This window comes from Dermacentor albipictus, chromosome 1 (assembly GCF_038994185.2).
Source record: "Dermacentor albipictus isolate Rhodes 1998 colony chromosome 1, USDA_Dalb.pri_finalv2, whole genome shotgun sequence".
NCBI lineage: Eukaryota > Metazoa > Arthropoda > Arachnida > Ixodida > Ixodidae > Dermacentor > Dermacentor albipictus.
Genome location: NC_091821.1, coordinates 152,259,726 through 152,284,601, shown reverse-complemented (window position 1 = coordinate 152,284,601; position 24,876 = coordinate 152,259,726). Strand labels below are relative to the sequence as shown.

Here is a 24,876-nt window from a genome sequence, read left to right as displayed (position 1 = left end):
ATATTCGTAGAGCGTACGATCATGTGAGTCACGAAGCAGTTGTTGGAATTCTCCATTTGCTTCAGTTCCCTAGCCGTGTCTGCAAATTCGTCGAAGCCTTCCTGCGCGCTCGCACCTTCTCCATTCGCCTGGCTGGCCAAGCAGCAGGTCAGTTCGTCGCGCATCGGGGTGCCCCACAAGGATCTGTGCTCGCACCAGTCCTTTTCAACATTGCACTCCTTCCACTAGCTTGGAAGCTAGCGGCGATAGATAACGCACAGTACATAATGTACGCAGACATCACTGTCTGGTCAGTTGATCCTGAAATTTGCCACCAAGAACAAGCGCTCCAAGAGGCCCTAAACGTGACGCACACCTGGTATGCTCAGATAGGGCTTGAAATTTCCAAGGACAAGACGACGTAGATGTCAGTAGCGAACAAGTATGGGCGCCGTCTACTAGCACTCCGGCCTCTTCATTTAACTCTTGATCAGCAACCATTACACGAGGCTTCAACTCTCCGTGTACTCGGCCTTGAAATGGATTCATCCGGACCTGGGGGACCATGGGTCAAGAATGCAAAGCGACAGGCCGCAGCAACGATACAGTTGATACGTCGTATTGCGAAGAAATCTGGCGGAGCGAGCACCAACATGGCTCGCCTTCTTCTCCGTTCTGTATTGCAACCACGACTCGAATACAGAGCCCAGTTTCATCATCTCACGAAGGCACAGTGGGCTCGCCTTGAGGCCAATAATAACGAAGCCATGTGGACCATAACGGGACTACCACGTCTCACTCCGTTGCCAACCCTACAGGCCGAGTCCCAACTCAACACTATTGACGAACTCGTACACCAACGTCGATGCGTGCGTGCCCTAAAGCCATGATATTTATGCTCGGCTGCTTCACTGGCCCGGTACATGGGACACGAAATAGACAATCCAGCATCCAGCCTCAAAGCCCATCGACCAAGCCGGCCTGTAGGATCTTTTAGCGATGAGAGCCAGCAGAGAGCGTGATGGTCAGTGACTACGGAAAAAGGGCGACTGTAAAGGTAAGCACGGAACTTCGCAACCACCCAGACAATAGCAAGGCACTCTCGTTCCATAATGGAATAGTTGCGCTCTGATGGTGCTAGGAGGCGGCTCGTATAAGCAATAACGCGATCCTGGCCCCGCTGACGCTGGGCTAAGACGGCACCTACGCCATGACCACTGGCATCTGTGCGCAATTCTGTAGGGACATCAGGGTGGAAGTGGGCGAGAATGGGTGGTGAGGTTAGAAGAGTGACGAGACGAGAGAAGGCGGCGGCTTCTGAAGTGCCCCACGAGAATTGTACGCCTTTCTTAAAAAGATTAGTGTGGGGTCTAGCAATTGTCGCAAAATCTGGAACAAAACGACGAAAGTACGAGCATAGTCCTAAAAAACTTCGGACGTCTGCGGCTGTCTTCGGAACCGGAAAATCTCGGACAGCGCGAGTTTTGTCGGGATCAGGCTGTACTCCGGAAGCGTCAACGAGATGGCCCAGAAGTGTAAGTTGACGGCATTTCGACATTTCCAAGTCGACATTTCCGAGGACAAGACGACGTACATGTCAGTAGCGAACAAGTATGGGTGCCGTGTACTGGCACTCCGGCCTCTTCAGTTAAATCTGGATCAGCAACCATTACACGAGGCTTCAACTCTCCGTGTACTCGGCCTTGAGATGGATTCATCCGGACCTGGGCGACCATGGGTCAAGAATGCAAAGCAACAGGCCGCAGAAACGATACAGTTGATACGTCGTACTGCGAAGAAATCTGGCGGAGCGAGCACGAACATGGCTCGCCTTGTCCGTTTTGTATTGCGACCACGACTCGTCTACAGAGCCCAGTTTCATCATCTCACGAAGGCACAATGGGCTCGCCTTGAGGCCAATAATGATGAAGCCATGCGGGTTATAACGGGACTACCACGTCTCACTCCGTTAGCAACCTTACAGGCCGAGTCCCAACTCAACACTATCGACGAACTCGTTCACCAACGTCGATGCGTGCGAGCCCTAAAGCCATCAAGGAAGGAAGTATTTTAATGATTGGAAAATGTAGAGAGGTCGGCCGGATAATGGAGCATCTGGCCTGCTACTCTACGTAAGGGAGGGGGAATAGGGGAAAAAAAGGGGTCACAATGATGGATGATAATGGGAGGAACGAGGTGAATGACACATTACACAACTGGTATCACAGGCGTGAGTCCAGGCCAGTGTCACCTAGGAAACGTGAAAGTGCACGCATTGTCTCTGTCGTCTGCCAACTCTGTGGCCACGCGCCTAGCAAGAGGTCCTCCGACAGTGGTCCATTGTGGAAATGTCTCAATGTATCTGCCAATGTCAGTCTTTCTCGCGCATACTCAGGGCACACCACGAGCACATGTTCTATAGTCTCTACAGCGCCACACACTGAACAGTCCGGGGAGTCTGTCCGTCCAATAATGTGCAAATATTTGCGCGTGAAGGCGACGCCTAATCGCAGTCTGTGTATCAGGCATGTATGAGGGCGTGGAATTCCACGCAGAATAGGAAATTTCCTATCGGGAAAAGCCATCAAATTTCTGCTCGGCTGCTTCACTGGCCCGGTACATGGGACAAGAAATAGACAATCAACCATCTACGAGACCCGATGTAGAAAGCAACACGAGGGTGCCCGGCGCAAAATGGACATCACGGTGACGAAGGTTGTAGCGTCGCTTCTGTTTGTCTTGAGACACTTGTAGACGAACGCGCGCAAGTTGACGAGCATGGTCAGCACGGGCGATTGCATCACGGGCATAAGCGCTAGTTGAAGCTGTGGTGGACGGAAGCACGGTGTCTAGTAGTAGCGTCGGTTCTCGGCCATACAAGAGGTGAAATGGGGTAAAGCCGGCAGTTTCGAGGCCGGAAGAGTTGTATGCAAAGGTAATGTAAGGTAGAGCCAGGTCCCAGTCACAGTGGTCGTCTGAAACGTATTTGGATAGCATGTCTGTAAGGGTGTGGTTCAAACGCTCAGTGAGGCCGTTCGCTTGAGGGTGGTAGGAGGTGGTAAATTTATGCTGTATGTAGCAAGCCCGCATGATGTCGTCAATGACTTTCGTCAAAAACATACGGCCACGGTCTGTTAGCAATTGACGCGGAGCACCATGCATCAAAATGATATCATGTAGAAGGAAGTCCGCAACATCATTTGCGCAACTGGTTGGAAGAGCGCGGGTTACGGCGTAGCGGGTCGCGTAGTCAGCCGCTACTACAACCCACTTGTTTCCTGATGTAGATTCCGGAAATGGACCGAGAAGGTCAAGCCAACACGATGGAAGGGCTCGGCACAGATGTCAAGCGGCTGCAGGTAACCAGAGGGGAGCTGGGAACGCTTCTTGCGTCGTTGGCAAAGTTCACAAGCGGCGACGTAACGTCGTACGGAACGGGCAAGGCCCGGCCAGAAAAAACGGCGACGTACACGGTCATAGGTTCGCGATACGCGGAGGTGTCCTGCCGTTGGTGCGTCATGAAGCTCTTCTGGAACGGTTGAGCGGAGGTGTTTAGGTATGACAAGTAGGAACTCAGAGCCGTCGGGATGAAGGTTACGACGGTACAGAGTACCGCCGCGGAGGACGAAGAGGCGTAGAGTGGCATCGGCCGGAGAGTGTTCAAAACGGTCAATGGGTGCTCTGATGTAGGCGTCACGACGTTGCTCGTCGGCGAAATGAAGCAGCTGTGATACAGAGAATACGCAAGCAGCACTGGTAATATCGGAGGAGTGAGGGCCGTCAACAGGATAACGCAAGCTGTCAGCGTCTTGGTGCAGGCGGCCAGACTTGTAGACCACAGAATATGAAAATTCTTGTAGCCTCAAAGCCCATCGACCAAGCCGGCCTGTAGGACCTTTTAGCGATGAGAGCCAGCAGAGAGCATGATGGTCAGGGACTACGGAAAAAGGGCGACCGTAAAGGTAAGGACGGAACTTCGCAACCGCCCAGACAACAGCAAGGCACTCTCGTTCCGTAATGGAATAGTTGCGCTCCGATGGTGCTAGGAGGCGGCTCGCATAAGCAATAGCGCGATCATGGCCACGCTGATCCTGCGCTAAGACGGCACCTACGCCATGACAGCTGGCATCTGTACGCAATTCTGTAGGGGCATCAGGGTCGAAGTGGGCGAGAACGGGTGGTGATGTTAGGAGAGTGACGAGACGAGAGAAGGCGGCGGCTTCTGAAGCGCCCCACGAGAATTGTACGGCTTTCTTTAAAAGTTTAGTGAGGGGTCTAGCAATTGTCGCAAAATCTGGAACAAAACGACGAAAGTACGAGCATAGTCCTACAAAACTTCGGACGTCTGCGGCTGTCTTCGGAACCGGAAAATCTCGGACAGCGCCAGTTTTGTCGGGAGCAGGCTGTACTCTGGAAGCGTCAACGAAATGGCCCAGAAGCGTAAGTTGACGGTGGCCAAAACGACATTTGGACGAGACTGATGGCGTCGAGGTGAGGGCGAGCGGCTGTAGCGAAGGTTCGGAGCAAGGGCATCAGCGGCAGTGGGTTCATGGCGGATGGAATAGAGAACAGAAGGTCCAAATGTGCGGGAATAAGTGGCGGCGTATGTCCGAGGAGGTGGTGGCCATCGGTTGCGGCAGTGGCGAGCGACGTGGCCAATGCGACAGCAGTGGAAGCCGATCGGCCTGTCATCAGGGGTACGCTATTCGGACGGGTTGCGGTGAGATATGGCAGAAAAACATTGCCAGGGACGAGGAGGGCCGGTAAATAACTGGGGAACGTTAGGTTGAGACGTTGTACACACGGAGTTCAGACCCATGTTCTCAAATTAGGAAGTAAAAAATGATATACAGGATAGGCACAGTATAAGTAAAAATAGAAAATTATACTAGCTCACTAATTTATACAAAAATAGTAGTCGTAGTTCACCATAGAAATCTCATCATACACTTCAATATACAGGTTGGGAATGATAGGTAAATACATACATAGCTAATTTGAAAAAATAGCACTTATACAATAACAAGTCACATGATATATTGAACGCAAGTTTCATGATTTACATGTAGTTAACTAAAGCATTTCTAAATTGAACAGGATTACTTATATTAACAATAGATGCTGGCAGACCGTTCCATTCGTTGCATATTTTAGGTAAAAATGATTGCGAATGTGTTAGTGTGTTAGAGCGAGGAACATGCACCGTATGCGTATGATCTCTACGTGAGAAGATGAATGGTGCTGGGTTAATCCGCGCCGACGGAAGCGCAGTGTTCTGGTAGTAAATCTTATGAAATAAGCATAGACGTGATTGTTTCCTGCGGGTTAATAGTGAAGGTAGGTTCAGAGTAGTCTTAATTTGTGTTACGTTTGCTGTACGATGGTAATTAGCTAGTATAAACCGAGCGGAGCGATTCTGGACACTTTCAAGGCAGTTAATTGAGGTGGCATGATGTGGGTCCCATACTGATGATGCATATTCCAACTGTGGACGGACATATGTCGTGTATAATAAATGTTTGAGTGATAATGGTGCGAGCGAGAAACGTATGAAACGTATGGCCCTGTGGATGTCTGAACACGAGACGCAAGAGGCTTTCTCGCGGCAACCTTGCGGCCAATGGGGTCGCCGAACAGTTCCTGTAGCTTTTCTTTGAAACAGTCCCAACTGGTTATCTCGTCGTCATGCGTCTGGTGCCACACGCATGGGGTTCCGCCGAGATAATAGCTGACATTGGAGAGCATAATGGTTGGGTCCCACCTGTTATTAGCGCTGGCATGTTCATATAGCTTGATCCATTCGTCAACGTCCTGTCCATCCAGGCCAGAGAACACACCAGGGTCACGATGTTGGGCAACCGTGACGATGGGAGCAGTCGGACAAGCCGAAGCCGTTGCAGAGGCGGTCTCGTCACCGGGGGGCATGGCGACAAGCTCGATGTACCGACCACTCCAGAGTTCCGTGGCGAGGACGGAGATCGCTTACCTCCACCAGAATGTTACGTGTAGAAAGACACAGACAGAAGAGGCTATTTACAGGCTATTTACACTGGACTGGAACCAGAGCGCCAGGCCGACATTCCGTCTCCGCCAAGGGCACCGACCCACTCCGTCGTCGTTCTCGCGGCGGCATATATATATATATATATATATATATATATATATATATAATAACGTCGTTTCTTCTCTCATTCATTCTGTAGACGTACGTGTGAAGGGATAAATGGTACTATTAAGTGTTAAGTGCGGCCACGTATTATTACCGCTCCTGAAGTAATAGACGCTATCATCCACATGTTTCTTTCAGCGTGTGCAACCAGACGAGGCCGAACGATTCGAGGTGTACCAAAAGAGAGAGAGAGAGAGAGAAAGGCAAAGGTAAGACAGGGAGGTTAACTAGATTATCTCCGGTTGGCTACCCTGTACTGGGGGAGGGGCAAAGTGATGCGATAGGTAAGAGAGAAAAAAATACCAACAACATACACACACATGTACACACGAACTGTTCCTGTGTGTGTAGGCACTGTCACGCAGTCTGCGAATGCGTTCCTAGTGTTACGCAGTGTCACCGTCGAATGCTACGTCACACAGTGTACAGCCACAATTTTTCAGGAAGTCCCGTATCTTTCAAGTAATGCAGCAGCGACTTCATAGCGGATTGCGCTGATGTTCGCGTAGGCCAGTTTCCAAAGATGTTGTTTTGTGTTATTGGGCGCTCGTCTAGGGTGGCTGAGAGGACTGCTCTTTGCGGGTTGAAACGAGGGCATTGACAAAGGTGCGCGATTGCTTCATTGCACCCGCAGAAGTCACAAAGTGGGCTGTTGGCGATTCCGATAAGAAAGGAATACGCATTTGAAAATGCGACTCCAAGACATAGACGGACTAAAAGGGTATACATTTACGTCGTGGAAGGTCGGGCGGAATATGGAGCTGTAATTTAGGATCCAGGATATGAAGGCGTGCACTGGTAAACTCGGATGAATTCCAATGAGCTAACCTTAGGTCACGCGCAAGTGCAGAAAGTTTTTTCGCTGCGTCGGCTCTTGAAAGAGGAATGGCAATGGAGTTGACGCCGTCATGGGCAGATCGGGCAGCTTCGTCTGCTCGATCATTGCCGTGTATGCCACAGTGACTAGGTAAGTACTGATATATTATATTGTGTCCTTCGTTAACTATCCGATGGGTGGACTTCTCTGATCTCTTCGACGAGCTGCTCATGTGATCCATGGAGCCGTGCTGAGAGTAGAATCTATAGGGCTGCCTTGGAATAACAGAAGATTGACCATGCGTGGAGGGCTCCTCCTGAATGAAATAAAGAGCCGCACGCAGGGCTACCAATTCAGCAGCTGTCGTTGATGATAAACGTGACGTTTTTAGCTGTATTTTGACAGATTTTTTTGGTATCACCACAGCGGCAGCTGAACTTGCAAGTGTGACTGAGCCATCGATGTAAACGTGTACGCGGCCACTGTGCACTGAAGTAAAAGTCCCAATGTGGCCTGCTTCAGGGCAAACGAAGGCATGTTAGCTTTCTTCGTAATTCCTGGGATGGTGAGGCGTATTTCAGGTTTGTGCAGACACCATAAAGGTGAGGATGGTCCTGCTGCAGGCATGTAGTTTGATGGCGGAAAGTCATGGGGCACATCGGTGCGGTCAATGCTGCAGCTTTATTATGCCTTGTTCCTCGGTTTCGCAAGATACAGCCTCCCTGTGCTTGGTAACACCTGCAAAACAAACCTGCGTGTGCTCCAGGAACTACAAGCTCAAGCCTTAAGAACGTGTCTCGGTCTTCCGAAGTGTGTGTCTACAGCGGCAACAATTGTCATAGCTCGAAATTACCCAATATTAACGCACTTGGCAACCGACGGTCTCGGGGGGCATATTAGGCATGTTGCCCGACCATCATCTCACCATCTCGCCGCTTTACCCACAGAAAGGCCACACACAACTTTCAGTCGTATAATTGTTACCAATGGTACCTCGTTGTCATCTAGGTGTACCGAAATAGCTCGAAGAAGCTACCACCAAAATCACCTGCCAATTATGACGAGACACGCCAAACAAAACTGCACGAGGCTCCCCGTTGTCGCACAAGTGATGCCACTGTCAAGGCCCTGATTGTCAAGTTCATCATAAATGGGCTACATCCATTGTCTACTGTCGAAGAGCCGGGCTTCGTTGCCCTTGTCACTGGTGCGCTGCACCTGCATTCCACATTATATAATTTATGCCAGACAGCTCCAGAGCTGCATTGAATTGCTGATATTTTCAGGTTTACGCCACGGGCACACTGCGATGTCGCAGCGAACGTTATGCCGAAGAATTAATGAGGACTTGACAAGGATGATTTGCGACGTTCGCGCGCAGCTTTCAGCACAGAACTACGTAATAACCACTGCTGACATCTGGTCTAAGGCTCACCGTAGCTTCATTGGCGTGGCCGTTCATTGGGTGAGTGTCTTCGAGTTTTCAATATAGAAAGATTGGTTTGTTAGACTGCCATGAAGTTAGGAATAATTTTCATCGCATTGTTTAGATTGATGCTGACTCGCTGTCTTGCAAGTCCTTCGCACTGGCCTGAAGGAGATTCCCAGGAAGTCACACATACGACAGAGTGGCCGACAATTTAGAGGAAATTAGGAAAACATGACATACCCCTGCAAACGATAGTGACTACGGTCACTGACAACGCGAGTAACTTTGCTAGGGCATTCAAGGAATTGGGCGTCTGCCTAGAGAACAGTGACGAAGGTAAAGATCGTATATATGTTTAGCCATGGCATTCGTAGAAGTTGGCATAGTATACGTGCTGCACTATGCACCACATCGTTCCTGTATATAATTCACCCTTTCTCACATGTTTTGATGCGGTTAAAAATGAGATAATTTTACGAGGACATATACTGGACCTGTAGATTTCATGCGTTGTAAAATCGATGCTGCCTCTTCTTTCTCCTTTTTATTTCACTCTTTCTAGACGCCGATAACAATATGAACATTTATTTTGAAGCCACAAGGACCATAGACAATGATACATGCACTGCACAAATTGTGTTGCCCCGTCAAGTCAGGTGCGCATACGCTAAGCCTTGTTGCCGCCACTGACGACAAAAAGGCAAATCAGACACTTGCGTTTGAGCGTGTCAGTCCATCTGTCATGTGTAAATGTACTGCTTTGTAGAATAGCGCCCGAAGACAACATTAATCGAAAATTATTTTCTCTATTTTGGGCCACTCTCTTAAAACACCCTGGAGTTCTCTATATGAGAGTTCGCACTTAAGTTCTGTATATGAGAGCCTACAAGCCTTGCTTAATTTGAAATATAAACTTCCGGTGTGTTGTAGTAAGCTTAAGTTACAGATATTTCGGGAGAGAGACTTTTAATTTATGACAGGGCATTGTAACGTCCTTCAACCGATCGCATCCGCACTCAGTCGACTACAAGGACAGTCCGACTGCTTTTACGGCAAACTTGTTCCTACCCTTTTTACAAGTAGATCAAGGCTCGAAGAAAAAGTGCGTATGAAATACACTTACCGCAAGCGACTTTTGCTGGCAGTTATGTATGACTTTCTGCGTAGATTTGGCGACTTTCTGGAAGTTAAACTCAGCGCAGAAGACATAGTCATTGCGGCAGTTCTCCATCCGTATTTTAAACTACATTGGCTGTCGGGAGCGGATCCGGAGACTTGCACTCGTGTCCAGCAACTCGCTGAGAAAGCCGTCGTTGAGTCGTTGACGACGGCAAGTGACATTTCTCGGGCTTCTCCACGCCAGCCTTCAATTTAAACTACTAACTCACCATAAAAATTCTTCTCCTTTGAACAAGGCCAGTGTGCACTAGAGCCCGGTTATCAGGAACCAGAGGCAAAACTTGCGTTTCTAAACTCTCTGCGTGACTCCCGACGTGACTCCCGACGTGATAGAGAGGGCACGGCACTTGTCAAGCTGGAAGGATGGCTAAACCACCGCTCTATATGGCCGTGGATTATTGCCATGATTTCTTCGAGCAACGTACACGAGCAGTCTAAACCCTTGCTGAATCATCTGGGAAACAAGGCATCCGACAGCTCATTGGACGATCTTCGGTGGACGACGGCCACGTCAGCAACCATAAGCCTACTAAAGAACCGACACGACGATGAGCACAGCAGAGGGCACGGCACTTGTCAAGCTGGCAGGATGGCTAAACCACTACTCCAACCTTTGCAGGCATGGCCGTGGATTATTGCCGTGATTTCTTCGAGCAACGTACACGAGCATTCTACACCCTTGCTGAATCATCCGGGAAACAAGGCGTCTGACACCTCATTGGACGATCTTCGGTGGACGACGGTGACGTCAGCAACCATAAGCCTGCTAAAGAACCGACACGACGATGGGCACAGCAGAGGGCAAGGCACTTGTCAAGCTGGCAGGATTGCTAAACCACCGCTCCTATCTTGGCAGGTTGTTGTACAAACTTATGCAGTTTGTTGCAAAAGCGACAACAGATTCTTGATTGTCGTGCCATGCCTTCGCATGTGTTGGTATATTGTGGTGGACTGTTAGTCGTCATTATTGCTATTGTTAACTTCAGGGGATGTAGAGGAAAACCCGGGCCCGAAGACTGCTGAGTTGTTACAACAAATGTTGCATAATCAAAATGAATCTGATGACGAGATGAACACGATTAGAAAAGAAGTCGCTGAACTTAATATGAAGGCTGAAAGAATGAACAGGCATCTCATGGTCGTGCAGGAAATTCAAAAGAAAATTGAGAGACTAGAAAACATAGCCCAACAACAGGCTGAACGACTAGTGGATTATGAAAACAGAAGCAGAAGAAATAATCTACTAATTTTCGGTGTTCCCGAGGCCAGAACGGAGACGGAAACAGATTTGCGGAAAGTTGTCGTAGATAACAATCTTAGAAGCTTGTTGGGGGTAGAAACTAAATCGATAGAAAGAATTCATCGCATTGGTAAACAGACAAGGCCGGGTAAGACCAGTAATTATGAAGTTCATGGATTATCGCGAAAAAGATAAAGTGATGCGCAACTGTAAGAAACAGAGGACACTTCTTTCAGTATCAATAATGACTACTCAAAAGAGGCCATTGATCTGAGAAAGAAATTATGGGAAAGTAAGGCGCCAGACCGAGCTAAGGGGGCACGGGTATCACTGGTGTATGATAAACTAAAATAAATGGACGCATGTTTGTTTGGGATCAAGAGCAAGATGAACGGCATCTGTATAAAAACCGGAGTGACAAGGTCGATAAAGACGAAACAACTCCAACAGCAAGTGCGCATGACCGGCATGAAGGCTTTGACTCGGATAGTTCTGCCAGCAGTTCAAGAAAGCCGCCCCACTCATAGCTGCGAATTCTTGTGCAAAATGCCCGTAGTATCGTTAATCAAGTCACAGAACTAGAATGTATTCTACTGGTGCATAGTCCCCATGCAATATTACTTACAGAAACATGGCTCCATGAGGGAACACGCAGTGATTGCATTGTTCTTTCCGGGCACAAATTGTTTAGGTGAGACAGAGACTCACGAGGCGGTGGTGCTGCAATCATTGTTAAAAATTCAATCCAAGCTTCTACGACTGAGTGTCATGTTCCCTAAAGAGTATGGTGTAAGTTTACATTCGTAAATAGAGCATACTTCACTGGCGTAGTATACAGACCACCTGCGTCTTCACCAGAGTTTCTGGATTTGCTAAGGCAATTCATATGTGGCCATTTAGCAGGAGCACAAGGTTGATAATGGCTGAAGACTTATTTGCTGCGTGTTAACTGGCAAAGTTGATTGCCCGGCGATGCAGAAACAATTAGCTCAGAAAAACTCTTCTAAATAAAATTTTGCCATGGCTCGGAACGAATTATGCAAGAGCCGACTAAGGTTACAGAAAACTGAAAGACATTATTGTACCTCATGTTCTTATCGCACAACATAATAGATTATGCATTAGATAATTCGGAAGGCATACCAGACCACAAAATGCTGTCTTTAAACATACAGACCAGTATGTGTAGTGTACAGAAACCATTGTTTTCGGTAAAAGTAAAAGACTTTAAAAATGCAGATGACACCTCCGTCACCGATATTTTTGAATTACAGTTTAATGACTTTGAGCAGGCATCACAGTGCGAGTCTGTGGAGCAACTGTGGCAAATATTTAAAAGTAGAATTAAAATTCGGGTTGAGTGCTTTGTTTCTACTCGTGTTAAGAAAACGCGCAAACGACACCCCTGGATAACACGCAGCACTATCTATATGAAACGGAAAATTAAAAGATTACGAGAACGAAAAGTAAGAGCGACGGAAGTTGCAGGTATAAAAATTGAGATAAAGGATGTTCTTGTGAATTCGAAAAAAAGTTCTTTGATCAAACGCTTGCCAACTTTCTTAAATGTTCACCACGTGAATTCTGTCGTTACTTCAGTGAAAGAAAGAAAAAAATTGAACAGATCGAACATGAGGGAAAAGTCCTGACACGAGTTGAAGACTTAGCTGATACTTTCAATCGCTTCTTTCAGTCTCATTATACAATATGCAAACGCGATAGGATAGGCGAATACATGAACGGCGACATGAGGACCGCAATGGAACCAGTTATTATCAGCCGTGAAGGTGTTTTACAATTGCTGCTTGAATTAGACGCGAAGAAGGGAAGCGGACCGGATGATCTACCAACTGAATTTTTGAAACGATATGCCGAATGGGTTTCCTTTTACTTAGAGATAATATTTGCGATGTCAATCGAAACGCATTCACTTCCACAAGACTGGCGCAATGCAACAGTAATCCCTTTTTTAAAGATGGCAACCGTACGCAAGTAAACAATTACCGACCCATATCCTTGGCGTCAGTTTGCTGCAAGGCCCTAGAACACAATATTTCAAAACATATTATAAGTTTTCTTGACACTAACGAGTTACTTTCCACAATCCAGCATGGATTTAGGAGCGGTCTTTCTACGGTGAGACAGTTAACAGAAACACTATGATTTCTACTTGAACATGGATGCACACCTACAGACAGACGTAATAAGTGTTGATTTTAGGAAAGCTTTCGATAAGGTTTCTCACCGTAAATTGCTTTTTAAGCTCGATAGAATAGGAATAGGTAAAGAAGTAATACAATGGCTAGAGGCCTATTTATCTAAGCGTCAACAGTGTGTAAGAATTGAGAATTGCACTTCAAATCTATTGTATGTGCACTCGGCGGTTCCCCAAAGTTGCGTTTTGGGGCCAATACTGTTTTTGTTGTTTGTTAATGATATCGGTGCCCTAGCCAAACCGCCTGTTAAAATGAAACTTTTGACAGTGATTGTTTGATTTATTCCCCAATAGCTTGCGAAGGTGACGAAATTAATCTGAACAGACGCTTACGGGCATTAGATTAGTGGCGTTTAAAATGGGACCTTGAAATAAACTATAGAAAAACAACATTTACGCATATTTCCTCAAATATGAATGAACTTTCCTTGATGTACCCCATTGAAAAAGCATCCTTTGTATAATGCAGTTTGTTTCAGATACTTAGGAGTCAGTATTATGCACACATTGCAATGGCACTCCCACACTGATAATATGCGTCCCAAGGCAAACAAAAAACTATACTTTTTAAAGAAAAAACTGGAATGCGTTGCACGGGACGTGATAATAACAGCCTACAATACATCTTTAGGACCAGTCTTGGAGTACGCTTCTGTTGTATGGTCCCCTCATCAGAAAGTCTTGAAGGCAAAAATAGAAACAATACAAAGACTGGCAGTCCGTTTCATATGCGGTAAATACCGACGCATGGAGTCTGTTACAGCCTTGTTAAAATCTTGTGAACTTGAGCCTCTGGAGGAACGCAGACGTAAGCATAGGCTAAAGTTTCTTTTTAAAATCATGTGTGGGTGAACAAAAATAAACAAGGATCTATGTCTACAACCTCCAGGAAGGAGATGCGATCGTCTAAACAATACCAGAGCTATTCAACCTTATTCAACACGTACTGATGCTTTTCGTTTTTCCTTTTTTCCTGACACGATTGAAATGTGGAACAGTTTGCCTAATGCAGTTGTGAGCAATGAGGGCTCGGCCGAATTTGAAAATGCGCTAGATTCTTTCTTTTGCGAGGATGTATACTAAATTTTTGCTACGAGCATTTTTGTTGACTTTTCTTTATATAACTACTGTTCTTTTCTCCCTTTTTTTTTCTCGTTGTTGCTGTTGTTAACTACTAAGAGCGCCAGTGAATTTGCATGTTACATAGAAAGAAAATTATGTGTCATCATGTATTCTTGACATATCACCCTCCCTGTAATGACCCCAACAACGGGGTTGACAGTATCAAATAAATAAAAATAAGATATCTCGATGACACAGTCGTATCAGTGCCTGTAGGTGGCATTCATTAGGTATGACACACCGACCTGCTCTTCGGGTACTGCTGAAAGGCTGTTCTCTTTTGCATCTTTGATTTGGCGCTCTCATCGTTCGTCAATTTGCGATCGGTTTCAGCAGCTGCTTCTGAAATCTCTCAAGTGAGGTTCTAAGAGCTATCGCACCACCGGTACTGATGCTAGATGTAATAGAACAAGCATTTACCTAACATATTATATCTTGGTGTACTGTATCTGTGTTCTTCCTGTTATCTTTATTCACGAAGTTCCTTACATCATAATTTATTTATGATTCATTGATGATTTATTATGATATAATTTATGAGTGCTTTCTTAGCTGTCTTTTTTGTTTTGCGTTTTTCGCATCCCATACATTACGTAGGTCTCTGTATTGCTTTTTCCCGTCTGTTTGCTGCAATACGTCTTTTGTAACGTGCTAGCAAAATAAATTTTCTTCTTTATTCTTATTTTTTAACTATCTTCGTCACTCCTAATGTTTACATACAGTATTTCCATTCCACTTGAGTTTAGTGTTATGTCAAGCTGATGTTGTGGACAAAATAAAATAATCTGAGTGTGTCTGTGGAGAATACAACAACAAAATTCAGCTTACGACTTCGTAAAATCGCGAAAATGGATTTGCATTGTAATAATAGAAATAATCAGCAAACATGCTAAAGGTGTTAGGAAGGGGATTCGAGAAGCATTATAATACCAAATAGTCCGTTTTTCTCATCAGCGTTCACACCAGTCGCTTTCAGCTATTTTTCCAAAGGCACTGAATTTTATATTGCCAGCCCTTAACATGTATGTTGACGATATTTCATGCTTAAATGTCATAACTATTAGTGGTGCCGCCTGTATCGTGTTTCTACGTATTCACTATAATTGTGTGATACGGAAACGCCTTTGAATTTTACTTAGATATACATTTTTCTTTGTTTAGCTCCCCCTAAATTTCTTACTGTTACAAATCACCGGGTAATCGGAGCTATAAGTGGCAGTAGTATGCATAGCGGTGGTATAGCGCGACGCTTTGTGCCACCACAATACGTATGAAACGCTTCTGGGCTGCACAAGTAGAAGAAAAATTGTAAGAGGATGGCAAGTTAAGGAATAATGTCGCTAACGAACGCTTTACGCCGGCACATAAGTAGAATTTGAAAGATCATTGCAGCTTTGTGGGCAAAAAATGTCGCTACCAGCGTTGTTGCTGCCGTACGCCTGTCCTGTGATCCGGTATTGCGTAAGCGGTAATCGTGCAGAGGTTTCTTATTTACGCTCTTGTAATTACATGCCGACCCTCTAGCTGGTCGGCAAGCAGGGCAGCCACTCCCATCATTTACAATAGCGACAAGCAAAAACTGCTGATAGCGCAGGGTATAGAGAGCAACCATGCTAAGCAGCTAAAGCAGCCCCAATAAGTTGTTTCGGAATGAAAATATTATACTTTGAGCAAGAAAGGCAAACATTTTTGGATGTTAAGACATTTCATTCAACTACAACAAGGTTGGTCGGAGTTAAGCAATTCCCAAGCAAAGTTTCTTGTGCATACGCGTTTGCTACTACATTATATAAATATATAACAAGAAATTTGCGAATGTATCGCAGTATCTTATGATGCAAATCGGAAGTATCGTATCAGATACAATAATTGCGGCAGTATCTTGTATCTTTATCTCAAATACTTGTTGCCCGAGTATCTTGTATCGTACCTCGATACGATTTCAAGGTGTCTTTGCCTAGACCTTGGCACAAGCCCATTCTTACATACGAAGTGGCGAAAGTTGGTCCCACAGTTTGTTTATAACTGGGCTCTCTCAGCAAAGCAGCTCGATGCTTTACCCATTAGACTATAGTGATCCAAGTTGGTGTGAGAAGTTAGACGCCGACGGACGGACATACAGACCACAAACTGGGTGAAGTTCCCAAATAATGCTAATCGCATTAAAAGGAAGTGTCCAGCCGAAAGTCTGCCGGAAATCATCTAAAGAAGGCTTCCAAGGCAGACGATACTAAGTGCGCCAGTTGTTTTGGCGCACATGGCGTCAAATGTTTTGGCTTCAAGAGATTGCCCTACAATTGAAGAGTAAAGCACTATTCTGCGGGAAATGGTGAGGGAGAATTCTACTCACAAATTTCACCGGCGGAGGCGTGGTTTGCAAGCCGACAACCGTGGTAAATGAGCAGTCCTCGTGTGGGCCAGTTCAAGACCTTTTGAGCACCATTCCATTTACGTACTTCCATTTAATCAAAAGGCGGCGAGACGACGACTACTGCTGCGATTCCCTCTCCAGCAAAAGATAGGTAAAGTCCAAAACTACCTCCAATTTCAGATGCTGACTGGGTGCCTTTATCACCTATACCTCCTGTAATCAGCCGCGATTTGACGACTTCCTCACTCAATGTCGCTGTTGACGGACATGAAAATGAGAAGTGTAGCGGAAATGCTGGAACTGCTTGTTAGTACTATGCGTATACCACTTTTATGCCTCAGAACGCCAGATATAACCACTACCGTTCAAGGTTTGTACGCACTTCAGCTCCACTTATAGGTTATAGAGTAAACCATCGTGGCACTGTCAACCATAAATGGACATTACAGCGAATGGACCATTTTCTTCTTATGCAGTGGAATACCAGCAGCCTACGCGGTCGCTTGTCAGACTTTCAACTGCATATATTGAAGTAGTGAATGATTTATGAATTTTAACGCCCCAAAGTGACACTGTCGCTATGAGACGCCATAGTCTGGATTAACTTGGACCACTTGCCTTAGATTATTTAATGTGTACGTAAATGATCTAGGTACACGAGCGTTCTTCCATTTCTCCCAAATCGAAATGTAGCCGCCTCGTCCGAGAATCGAGCCCTCGACCTCGTGGTCATCAGCAGCACGCCATAGTCATTGCACCACAGAGACTTTTTTTAAATTACCGGCTTGGCAAAAGAAAGTACAATGTGAATATTACATGGCCATAAAAAAAAGCTAGTCAATGCCGGACCAGTGTGTTGTGATAAACACGATGTAGGCTAGTCCACTTTGTCCGAAGCACTTAGCCAATCAGGAGGATCACTCTGTGCACAGAAAAATTCGCGTATACATAGCACACTTTGAATGAAGTATTCATGTGCTGGGGCCTGAACAATGCACTTATGTCTAATATCCATACGCGTTCGCCACACGATATGCATGCACAGAAGCATTAACAGATCGACAGGCACTCCCTCTGGTTCCGCGCATGGCAGAAAGCGTATCCCAAAAGCACTTAAGAGTAAATACCTTTTAAAGCTGCGTTTTAGAAGGTCCCACAAAAACACTGCATCATGGCAGTCCAGAAAGATATGCTCGATCGTCTCCGGTTTTTTGCATATAAAGCAATTCACAGACCAAGGTACAAAAAAGCCTTAGAGTTGCCGGTAACAGCTTCTGTTAAACCTTTCTTTTTTCAACTACATAAAGGCACTCTCCCAGTGAAACCATGGTTGCAAAGCAAAGGAATTGCACCACAGAGGCGGGTGCGTATATTTGAAGTATAAGTTTCCTTTTGCTGTTCGTATACGAACGTAATATGACTTCTCCATTTCCACTAGCGGAATTCATTTATTTACGCTCACAGAATACCGAATTTACCCGCAAAGTGTTGCTCTGCATACGTTGTGTTATGACATAGGTCCGGCAAAAAACTAGAACTACGCGATAGCGATGATGAGCAAAACGAGAACAAGGTGAAAGCAGGAGCCAACGTTTCGACAAGTGGACTTGTCTTCTTCAAGGACTTGTCGACTAGTCCACTTGTGGAAACGTTGGCTCCTGCTTTCACCTTGTTCTCGTTTTGCTCATCGTCTTGAATTTACATCACCCACCTTCCCCCTGTTTTGCCACGACTGCAATGAGTACGCTTGTTCCACACTGAAGCCCGTGCTTCGCGAAGCCATCCCCAACGCCACCGACCACGACGACGACCCCGACGACGGTCGGACGTCGAGGACGAGGACCCGATCGACGATGATGGCGACTGGTACTGAAGAACTGTACATAATAAATTGTGATGCACGTACTGTGGCTTATATGCGTGTGACTTACTGGGGCTTGTGTGGCTTACCGGCCTGACCGTGTATGACCTCGCAAAAACTTGGCGAAACTTAGCAAATCTTGGCGACACTCAGTATGAGCATAGTTAAGCCATGCATAACCTCGTAAGACATAGCAAAACCTAGCAACACTTAGTGTGAACCTACCCGAGCCATGCATAACCTCGCAAAAGTTAGCAAAACCTAGCAATACCTAGCAAAAGCCGGAACTAGCTCCGCTGTGACCCAGCCTTGCACCACTATAGTGGAAACTGCCCACATTTTTTTTTATCATCAAGGCCAGGTAAAACGGGTCAACATATTGCCTTGAATGAATGTACCGTCTATTACGGTGAATATTCGTTGCAAGGCAGAGCTCTTCTGTTCAAAGTTCCGCACCGAGCTCACCGTAGGGAGATTCACGCCGAACCAGAGCCGGTCACAGAAGCGGCAGCTGTGCCCGAACTCTGTGCCGAGGAATTCGCGCTGGAAGCGGCCGTTCGCACCCCATGTCTCGGCGGGCTAGACGCTGAAAGTTTTCGAGCAGTCGCAGGCCAGGATCGCTTTCTCGGTGACGAGCGTTTAGGCGCCGACTCTCGCGTTCCCTGGACTGAAACTCAGTATCCTCGACTCGGCGTCGCTTTTCTCAGCCGCAGTTTAGGCGCGGTGTTTCGGATCAGCTCGGCGGCGACGTATCGCTTCTCGCTTGGCAGTACGGCGCTCCTCCTGGTAAGCCGCTTCTTCTTCGCGCGTTCGGGCATTCTTCAGTCTGCCCAATGCAGCAGCACGTACGTACGGAGTAGAGGAGGCGAGAGGTGTGCCGCCGCGCCGGCTTGAGCTTTTACTCGCCTGTGACGTCACAACTCCAGCCTGCGCGTGGGGTGCGAGTAGTTTACGGGGCTCGGTGCTCTCGCAGATGGTTGCTTGGCAACGCGACGCGGCGAACAGCTGGGCTGAGTTTCCTGGTAAGGCTCCAGGGCGGAACGAAAGTTTAAACAGCTCCGCTGTTAAAAGCTGCACAGGGGCTAATATCACAGCCGGCGACTTTAGTTCCCACCACGCGCAGTGGGGCAGTGCTGCAATATACTGTCGCTGTAACCAGCTGCAAAATTTTATGGAAAACGAAAGTCTGGTCGTATTAAACGATGGTTCACCCACCTTTCTCCGCGGCGCATCCTATAGTAGCTGCAGTGTCCAGAAGTGTTTCACATAATGTGAGCTGGTGCACCAACGTTAAAACGCACTGAAGCAATCACATTATTACGTACATGCGTCTAAAATGGCTCGTACCTTATGCTCCATTAAATTGCCTACTTTCAAAACGTTCTTCGAGCAGAGTTGCGGAAAGCTCAGTTCGCTGTGCGAACCCGAAGATCTTATCGCTTGTTCAGCGTAGGACACGACTAAATTCCTCAGGACGCCTTTGTCAAAATCGCCAATTGACTATTCGCCGAAGCATGGAGAGGAAGCAAATAGGAACGAAATACTGTATGAGCACAACGACATGTCAAAAGCTGCCTACGAAAATTGGGACGGAAACGCTGGAGGGCATTTTGTTCGACTTCAGATCCGCGCAAGCCGCTTTTTAGGGTTCGGCAAGCCGTGCGCAGTCTTTGTTTTCCTGCGGTACAAAGCCATCCTTTTTAAGCTCTGGCCCTTCACCAATGCCGGCAAGCTTTGGAAGTTGGTGAATATCTTGTGGTTGTTACAGCTTCTTCTAGCTCTCGGCCCCTCGAATTAGATATGTACCTACATCTTAAGAAAAATTTTTATTTTCGACGTTTTTTACCCTGTGAGAGCTTGAAGCTGCTTTAGCTGTTTAAAAACGATCATTTACACCTGGCCCAGACTGTATCTCTGACGCAACGCTCTTTCAACTTGGCGCGGAAGATTCTAGTCTCACTTTATAATATTGCGTAAATCTCAGGCGCCGTTCCTGAACAGTTGAAAAGCAAGCCTTGTCGTCACCATTTTCTTCCGATAACTCATACTATCGGCCTTGGCGAGCCGCGTGAGAAATGTGATGGCGCAGATGGACTCTTAGGCATCGAAGGCGCGTATCATAATATTTTCCACGAAGCTATACTTAACGCCCTCGACGACTTGGACATCGGTGGCCATATTTATACGCGGCTTGCAAGTTATCCCAGTGGCCGTATGGTCTTTATGACTAGGAACGATAGTGATACTAGCCATCATCACGTGGTGCCTCTCAATGTGCGGGGCTCAGCCCTATGTTTTTTAACGTTGCTCTCATCAGCTCTCATCAGCGCACCATGGGTGTGCCCATGGTGCGCTGAATCTCATTCAGCAGATACCTGCCGCGCAACTGTGTTGAAGTGCCCTAACTGCCATGGTACTCATGAGGCCTCATCCAATGATTGCCCGCGGGTGAGGAACGAGCGAGCAGTGCTCAAACGTATGGTTCGGGACCATTCAACACACAGAGAGGCTGCCGCTACTCTCAGGCGACGACGACATCGCCATCGAAGAGCATCACGAAGAGTAACATCTACTGAAAGATATACACCATCGTCTTCCGGCGAAGCGGCTACCGTATCAACGCCGACTTCCACAAAGACAGACACTGCGAAAACGAAGAAAGGGGCAAGACTCGCACCTCCTGAAGAGTGGCCAACTCTTCCACGAGCACAACCTGCACCGGAGTCACATCAAATTGCGCCGTCCTCAATGACCTCACGAACCGAGGATGCGACGACGACTGGGGATTGCCAAGTCATAGTGATGCTGAAGTCACTTATGGACGCCATGCGCATTCTACTCAGCCGCATGAAAACCCCGTCGGCACAGAGCGCACTGCAGGTGCTGGACACCTTGAGTCCGGTGCTTGCGACTCTAGGGTAAAACCACGGCCCGAAAATTGCCGTCGTTTCAAGAGGAGGTCAAGAATGCATCTGTCTTTCAGTGGAACGCCAGAGGGCTTAAGTCACGCATGTCCGATTTCAGACAGTTTGTATTTACGCACCAATTCCCCATTATCGTGATTTGCGAGCCCAACCTGTCAGCTCCCATCACACTGTCCGGGTATGAGTGCTTTATGTCCTCTGCCCACGGAGAGTGCAGCAAGGTCGTTGTGTTTATACGCCGTGACTTGACTTATGTACATCACACAGTGCCTCCTGACGAAGCAAATCAATACGTTTGCTTAACAGTGAAGAAGAAAAAGCTGACGTTCAAAATTCTTGGAGCCTATTTATCTCCAACAAGTCGTCTAGATTGTGAGCGCTTACGGGGAATTTTGACATCGACTCCACAGCCGTGGGTGCTCACCGGGGACTTTAACGCCCACCATTACCTATGGGGAAGCTCCAAAGTGAACTCTAGAGGCAGAACGTTGGTGTCCTTTGCCTATGAACTGGAATTTTGCCTGTCAAACGATGGTAGCCCTACTTATCTGCGTGGATCAGCATATAGTAGTTGCTTGGACCTTACCTTCGTTTCACGTTCGCTTTCGAGAAGAGTGCACTGGTTTTCGGATTTAGAAACGCGGGGTAGCGACCACATCCCAACCTATTTGAAGATCGAAGGTTTGACTAGCTCCAAGTCCTCCAGAACCGTCCAGTGCACCGATTGGCCTAAATACAAAATAATAATGGAAGACTGTTGTCGTGACGGCACCTCCTGTAACCTACAGGGCGCGATAAAGGATGCCATACAAACAGCCACGCATTTCCTTTCGAAGAGTTCTTCCCGCACCGATTTCGACATCGAACTAGCTAAACTTAGAGCACTTCGCCGTCGTGCGGAGCGAAGATATAGACGCACGAAGTCCAATTATGATTTGAGATTGGCTAGACGAACACAAAAGAAAATACAGCGTCACATGAACAAGCTGGCTTCGCGACAATGGGTATCCTTTTGCGAGTCCCTGGATCCGCGAAAACCTTTGTCGCTTATATGGAGGACTGTTCGTGGCCTTCGCACAACCTTTGGTCAGCGCCACCCGTTTAAATCTCTGGAACTCCATCTACAATGTAGAGATATTGATGTCGCTGAATCTTTCTGCAGAAAGATTGCTGGCGAAGCAAATTCCGATGGAACGGGTACGGGAACGCTCGACCACCCACCGTTCTCACGTGATCCCCGCATGGAATGCCCTTTTTCTATGGAAGAACTAGAAGCTGCGCTGGCTTTGTGCAGGCGTTCTTCAGCGCCAGTACCTGACGGCATTACATACCGTGCCCTGTGTAACCTAGGAGACCAAGCTCGGAAGGCACTCTTTCTCCTGTACAACGACTCCTGGCAGACGGGTACGGTTCCGCAAGAATGAAAGTCAACTCGCCTCATTCCACTTCTGAAAGCTGGCAAGTCGCCTTTGGACATTTCCTCATACCGTCCGATAGCACTTGCCAGCTGTGTCGGAAAAACAATGGAAAGAATGATTTTAACACGTCTAGAATGGTACTTAGAGTACTATGAAATCTACCCAGATGCTATGGCCGGATTCAGACGTGGCCGTTCGTCAACAGACAACGTTGTTGACTTGATAACATTTGTGCAACACCAAAAGGCCTGTAAGCGACTATCTGCTGCTCTGTTTCTAGACGTTAAAGGGGCTTATGATAATGTCACCCATGAAGCCATCCTTAGCACGTTAGAAGCCGTCGGACTTGGTGGTAAGATGTATATGTGGGTGTGCAACTACTTACAGAGGAGACCATTCTATGTAGACACAGGAAATGGCCCGACATCCGAGCATTACGGTAGCCGAGGAGTCCCTCAAGGCGGAGTGCTTAGCCCGACTCTTTTCAATATCACCCTCTGTGGATTAGTTGACAACTTGCCAAGCACCGTACGACTTTCCATCTATGCGGACGACATCTGCATTTGGACATCAAGCGTGACACGACCTCAGCTTCGCGCTCGGCTTCAGAAGGCTGCCTCAATGACATCTTGCTACCTTCGTGAACAGGGACTTGAAATTTCATGCGGAAAGTGTGCAATGGTGGCATTCACGAGGAAGCCAATGTCTGGCTACGGCGTATCTATTAACGGACAACTTATACCATACAGCAGAAGTCACAGATTCTTGGGAGTCATAATTGACAGAGTCCTGTCTTGGACTCCGCACGTCAATTACGTGAAGAAGCGGCTGACTGCTATCTGCCACCTGTTCAGGTTCCTTGCTGGAAAAAGTTGGGGAGTATCTGTACACGCTATGTTACAGCTGTACATGGCGTTGTTCGTTGGATTCCTGCGATACAGCCTGCCAGCAATATCCAACACCTGCAAGTCTATCCTGCGTACGATACAGAGCATTCAAGCCCAAGCCCTTAAGATATGTCTTGGCTTACCACGCAGTGCATCAACGGCTGAAACCATTGCCCTTGCGCAGGATTACCCAATCAAGACGCACATTACCGTTGAGACAATGCGTATGCATCTCAGGCATTATGCTAGGACCGCTTCCGACCACTTGGCGAGCCTCACTGCTGCAAGGCCCTGCTCGACATTTAGCGGCATTGTCAGTGCACATCGTACGTCGTTTACTTCAGGGTACGCACCTGCGGCCAAGCCAACGTTTCCTCCGTGGTGTTTGAGCCGTCCACAAGTGCATTTAATGATTCCAGGACTACAGAAGAAGACAGATCTACCGGCCCCTGCTCTAAAACAGCTGAGCTTACTTCTTCTGCATGAAAAGTACAGAAACCACGTCCACATCTATACCGATGGATCAACTACGTCGTGCAGTTCCGGTGGTGCCGTGGTGGTACCAACACGAGGAATGACACTGCGCTTCAAGACATCGCATGTCACGACCTCAACGGCAGCAGAACTAACGGCCCTGCGTCGAGCACTGGAATTCATTGAATCTGAAAGAGCTAGACAATGGGCTGTGTTCTGTGATTCCAAACCGGCATTACAATGCACGCAGTCAGTTCTTCGACACGGATGCCATGACCAACTGACATACGAAATCGCGAAACTTTACCATGATGTCCAACAAAAAGGTCACGAGGTCATTTTTCAATGGGTACCTGGCCATTGTGGAATCAGTGGCAATGATTCCGCCGATAACGCTGCTCGTACAGCACATCATGAAGAGCAGAGCGTTCCGATTCCGCTTTCGAGGACAGATGCCGCTAGGCAGCTTTGACACTTGGCACGCAGTCTCACACTGACCGAGTGGAACTCGCCAAACTTACGACTTACACGACTGCATCGACTAAACCCCTCCCTGCAACTCCGGCCTCCACTCGGACTTCCTCGACGTGAAGCTACGCTTCTCTGTCGCCTTTGGTTAGGAGTTGCGTTCACAAAGGCATACTCTACATTGATTGGAGTGACTGACAGTGGAGCATGCGAGGTCTGTGGCACGGAAGAAAACATCGACCACCTGCTGTGCCACTGTCCACGATACACCCCTGAAAGACAAGAACTTGCCAAAGCTTTTCAAAAACTGGACAATCGGCCGC

The 24,876-nt window shown here is 47.2% G+C and overlaps 1 pseudogene; it reads left to right on the top strand.

Moving 5' to 3' along the window:
• The first annotated feature begins 3,275 nt into the window (after positions 1 to 3,275).
• LOC139059632 (uncharacterized) lies at positions 3,276 to 9,769 on the top strand (annotated as a pseudogene).
• Positions 9,770 to 24,876: the final 15,107 nt, after the last annotated feature.